Below are 6,000 nucleotides of genomic sequence, written 5' to 3'. Positions count from 1 at the left end.
CAGCGGGACAGAGCCTGGTCTCGAGTTAACAGCATGCTCCAGGCCGTCTCCAGACCCACAACACTCAGCGGCTCTGCCAAACCCCTGCAGCTTCCCGGGAAGTTCCCCAGCGCCGAGATGGGCTGTGAGTCAAGCCCGTGCGCCGGGAAGGGGACAGGGGCCGTGCTGTGCTGAGAGGGTGCCCGCTCCATCTCTGACAGCCGCAGCCCCACGGCATGCCGGAATCAGCCAGAGAGAAGGGATAGGTAGTTCTTTTAGGCTCACCATCCAGATAAAAAGTCGTGGAGTTGTTTGTTTCTTTGGGGTTTTTTTCTGTTTGTTTGTTTGTTTGTCTGTTTTTTAAAATTAATAACAAGTCTTTTTTTCCATCAGTGAATAGGTTTTGCCGCTCCCGGCTCCTGGGGTCCCTGCACGACCGACCCATTCCCAAGCTCCTGCTGACACCTGCTGGCCTCCCGCTGGCGGGAAGCTCAGGATGTTGGGAAAGAGGGCCAACTCTTTTGTCTTCTTGCTGCTGCTGCCTTCTAGTCTCTGAGCTATTAAACCTTTAGAAGAGATTGATATATTTAGAACAAATATTTTTTAGACTAAGCCTGCATTACTCCATGAGCATGGCATAAGACAACAAGATATCTTTCTTCAGTGCCTGGGAGGACTGTAAATATGAACTTTAGTTGCTTCAACATTTCTGCTTGGTTCTTCTTAAAGTGGGACACGCCATGCTGGTGGATAATGGAGCAGAGATTCACACACTTGACACCATCTGGGCCTAGATCACCACTGAGCAAAGCATCCCATAATCTACCCAAGGAGGCAAGAGCTTTAGCGTAAATTGACTCAGCATTTGTTTCAAAATGAAACAATTAGCAGTGCTGGCAATTTGGCATCTTTTAAAGAAATCACAAGCCATTAATTGTTAGATCTACTTTAGAGTTTCTGACTTTATAGAGGCGCTCAGTGCAATGTTGCGGTCAGCCATCAGGCTGGAGAAAATGTAGTATTTATTTTCTAGCAAGCCTGAGTTATGCAAAGACATATTTCCTGTTGCCTTGTCTGAAATGTATTCACATATTTAGCATGCTAAAACAACTGAGAAATGCAAAAACTTTACCCTTCTCTAAATGACAGTGGAACTAGAGTAGTAGGAGACATGGTCTAAAAGTTTGAGCACATGTCTTTATTTGCATCTGAGTGTCCTGTAATCTGAACTGAAAGAAGTATTTCTTTCTGTCTTTTTTTTTTTTTTCTTTTTATGTGGCAATTTCAAACGCCCAAAACTGTGACATGCAGTACTGTTGCGGTTTAACCCCATCTACAAACAGCATACCACACCCCCACCAGTGGGATCAGGAAGAGAATCAGAAGGGTAAAAGCTAGAAAACTTGTGGGTTGAGATAAAGACAGTTTAATAGAGAGAGCAAAAGCCACACACACAAGCAAAGCAAAGCCAGGCATTTATTCACCCCTTCCCATGGACAGGCAGGTGTTCAGCCATCTCCAGGAGAACAGGGCCCCATCACACATAATGGTTACTTGCAAGGACAAATGTCATCACTCCAGATACCCTTTCCTTCCTCCTTTTTGCCCTTACTTTATATACTGAGCATGATGTCTTGTGGCATGGAATATTTCTTTGGTTAGTTTGGGTCAGCTGTTCTGGCTATGTCTTGTTCCAATTTCCCATGCACCCCCAATTTCTTTGCCAGCATAGCAGGATAAAAAGTAGAAAAGTCCTTGGCTCTGTGTAAGCCCTGCTCAGCAATAACAAAAACACCATTATATTATCTATCCCCTCTGTGTTCAACACAAATCCAAAACACAGCCCCATACTAGCCACTGTGAAGAAAATGAATTCTATCCCAGCTAAAATAAGCACAAAAACAAACCAATTACTGCTACTTGCTGGAATTAGACAAATGGAGTATTCAGTGAAACTCTGCCACTCCTCACAAACCATGCTTGTACCATGTGAGATACTGGTTTTGGAGTGAATAATGACTAGAGTCTCAAGGATGGTCCCTACTTTGGTTTATTATTGTGTTGCACTAGCACGTTCAGTGTCCGTGTGAAAGGACAGCTTTCACTGAGGAATAGCTGAGCAGAAGGAAAGAAGAGCTGCCATCTTGTGTGGGGAACTGAGACTGCACTAAACAAGGCTAAAATTACAAGACAAAAATTTAGTATACCTTGGGGGAATTCACTAAGTAAAGATTATTTCTTTGGTAGTGATTCCTTACATACTTTCTTTCTATTTGTTTTTAACTAATGCAGATGAATCACTTTATTCGTAACCCAGAAGTCTGGATAAAAAGAAGGGAGAGTGCATTTTTTTTTCCCAGAGAGAAGACATTGCATTTCAAACAAAAGGAATATGTTAGTGAGGACACAGAGCATGTCTTCATGTTGGAAAGACAGGCTTTCTGTCCAAGGTACTGTTATGAGAAATTCCCCTTTGGTTACTCCCACACGTGTTATCATGACTTCAGTGAAGCTGAATTTTGAAGAACTGTGTTGACAAGAGTCATCTCTGTGGTTTACTGCTAAGGAGACTGACAGAGAAGTGTTCTTACTTCAATCACTGGTTAAATCCAAACTTAACAAGCTGGGCTTTTAAATCAGCTACCTGTAGTAAAATATTGGGGGTGGGGGTTGGGGGGTGGGGGGGTGTCGGGTTTTTTTCTTTTTTTAATTTGAAGTTTAAACACAAAAGTTATGGTGATCTTAGTCTGTGTTTAACTGTCTGAGTCAAGTTAACACTTTATGCTAATGCCACTAAGTAAACAGTATGATCCCTTATTCTTCGGCGTGTGGTAACAATTCAAACTGCCTGCTGTTAAAGTGATACTGAGAAGGAAACCCAGCCATACACTAAATAGCTGGGGATGTACTAGAATTTACTCAGTCATCTCACAATGAGTCCTTTGAGTATTTCTCCAAAGATCACTAAGAAAGACCAGAGAGGAGCCACTGACACAGTTTGTCTGGTCTTACTTTCATCAGTGACAATTTGCCTTTTTTGTCCTTCCTTTCTAGTAATTCATAAGCAGAATATCTTACGAGCTCTAACTTCCTAGCCCTGCCTTTTGCTGTAATCCTCTTGACATCCAGCACTGTTTCACTACAAGTAGATAACTATCTTCAGCAAACCTCATGTGTATTAGTAAGAACAGTAGACAACATCTATATCTATCCTGTAAAACATGATCTACTATAATTAGTTGTTACAAGGAAACTGTTTTCCTCGGTAAACAACAGTACATTGGAAAAGGACTCAGGCTTTGCGTCTTACAAAGACAATACACAAGCTTGGATAAAATCTATTCATTCTTTCTATTCAGAGCTTTCAGCTATTCAAGCCACATTACAGACACAGGTGCCCCAAGATGCCCCTTCACATCCCATCCGTACCTGATGAAATAGTACTGACACAGCCTCTGTTAAAGATAATTGCCCATTTGCATTGTAGGTCCTATTTAGATTATAATATTTAAGAACATGCAGCCATTTTGTGATTGCCTAACAGTGTCTCACTGCATGTCATTTTACACTATGAGTTTGTGCCAATTTATGCCTGAAATTCTTGCTAGTGGTTTTATACATGGGCATTCACCTGGAATTTCTTCCTATTCCCAGCACGGTTCCTTATGTCCATCTATTGCCAGTGACAACCGGTTCATCTTGTATGCCATTTTGATCTCCCTCTGGTGTTGCTTTCCAACTACATGTCATCAAAAAGCCTTACAAGCATGTTACTTTTTGTGACAAAATCTTTAATAGAACTCCTCCCCAAACTAAACTGGAAGGGCTGCACTGTAGCTCCTTTTCTCCTCCTAGCCTAGTACTTCACCTTTCAACACTACCCGCAGCTCTTTTCAGCCTTCCATAATACTTTTATTGCTTCAGTTTTTCATTGTTTATCTATTAATAATATCTCAAGCAATAGTCTATCACATTCACCTAAATTCAGATAGATAAGATTGCCAAGAAAATCAGCAGAGACAGACACAGGCTCAATTTGGCATAGTCTGTTCTTACTGAACTGATACACATTAACCCTTCTAACAGGCACCTCTATTTCTTTTAATATGCAGCTTATCAAATGTTTTATTTGGGTAAGCGAACACAGTCAGACACAAATGTGGGGGGAGGGAAATGAGACCTGTAGTTGTATGTACTGTTTTCTCCTTTGTCAACATGCATAATAGTCTTGCTCTTTTTTTTACCAGAATTTGAAAAATATGTTAAGAATCCATGCTAGAATGTTCCCATTCCCTTGGTGTTATATGACTAAAGCTCATGTCTCAGTTTTCTAATTTGAACATTAAGACTATATTACTCCGAGTGTGGTCATTAAAGAAGCATTTCAGGCTGGAACTAACAGTAGTATTGACTGTGTCATTAGGAAATTTTCATTACTGTCTCAGTCTGACCTGTTCTTGAAACCACAGAGAAACAGCACAGAGGCAAACACAAATCTGAACTACATCTCTGCATTATCCCATTTGCCAGAATACTAATGCTTATATGCATGAATCAAGGAGCACTCTAATTGCTATCCTAACCACATACCAGAAACATGCATGCATTTAATTGTGTAATCAAGTTCTAGCTATTTAAATTCAGTTCTAGAAGCATATGTAGCCACACTGTCCTAATTTATGGAATGCCATTAAGCAGTTAAGATAACTTCACTTATATGTCTTAAAGAGAATAAAGGAAATTTACTTTGACTGACCTAAATGTTTGTGTCTTTTTGTGAAGTTCCCTCCATGGATCAGAGAAGTTTAGATGGTAGAAACAACTTATAGTTATAAACTTTATCCTGAACTTCTTTCACTTGGTGTAATCTGTGACAAGTTTTCAATGCCTTTGTTTTCATTTTACATGCTACTTTTACCACTGTTGAAAGTCACCCAAGTTCCTGATCATGGTGGAATGACAGCTGATGGAGTTCATTTCCAGAGATCCCCATGCAACATCAGTCTACACTGTGTGTATAAAAGCATAAATAAAGCAAATAGTAATGCAAAGAGGTTTCACTTTGCATTTGATCTCATCAGCAACTTAGTGATTTGACATCACCACATCTAGCCAGTGATGCTTAGTACATGCTTATGCTTCCATCTTGGAAGGAAACAGCAATTTGCCTTATTGTAGTAAAGCATATCAGGGACTAAATGGAAAGAGTACTTGGAAGTACTGAGCCTCTACCAACTGAGCCGGGAAAGCATATTTGAAATGCTCATAACCTTTGAAGCTGAAGCCAGTGTGATTTAGTGCCCTTGATACGTACTGAAGAGCTCATAGATCCCATCTTAAACACGTATTTGAAAGCAGAATTTCAAAATCACCAAAAGGAAATTTTCTCTTTTGATTGTTATTATAAGGCTTATTCTTAATAAATATGTTACCAAATTGCCGGAGGAATATCTCCATATACTGTGAGGTACAGCATAGTGTTATTGTATTTATTTACTTGTGCAGAACCCAGAATATCAAGGAGAGAATTAAACTGTACTAAGAAAGATTCCTATGCTGGTTTAAAGGTAACTAGCAGGAGAAATGAACTCAACACAAAAGAGATTATAAGTCAGAGTTACAATTTAATAGCAATATTACAATAAATACAATGGCACAAAGAGAAATTGGTTTTAACCCACCAAAATCCAGTACGACCCAGCACCCTGAGGTGCAAACCCCACGTGGTTCCCCCAAGTCCAAAATAGAAGGAAGCGCAAAACCTGTTGGTGCAAATGACAGTCCCAGTCTGGTCAAGAGTGGTGGCTGTAATCTGGTTGAAAGTGATGGTCTCTCCTGTCAGGGTTCTGCTGCTCCTCTAGATCCAACAAGTGGCCCTTGAGGTCTTCTTACCCCCCACTTATGTACCCTCAGGGAGCACACAGTCGCTCCCCCAGGGCGGGGAGTCACACAGTGGGTGATTAACTCTGTGAGTCATGGGGTGTTCTGAAACTGTTGATGGCCCATTAGCGGACATGCCCC

This window comes from Pithys albifrons, chromosome 4 (assembly GCF_047495875.1).
Source record: "Pithys albifrons albifrons isolate INPA30051 chromosome 4, PitAlb_v1, whole genome shotgun sequence".
In the NCBI taxonomy this organism is placed as follows: domain Eukaryota; kingdom Metazoa; phylum Chordata; class Aves; order Passeriformes; family Thamnophilidae; genus Pithys; species Pithys albifrons.
Note: the sequence above shows the minus strand (reverse complement) of the source record.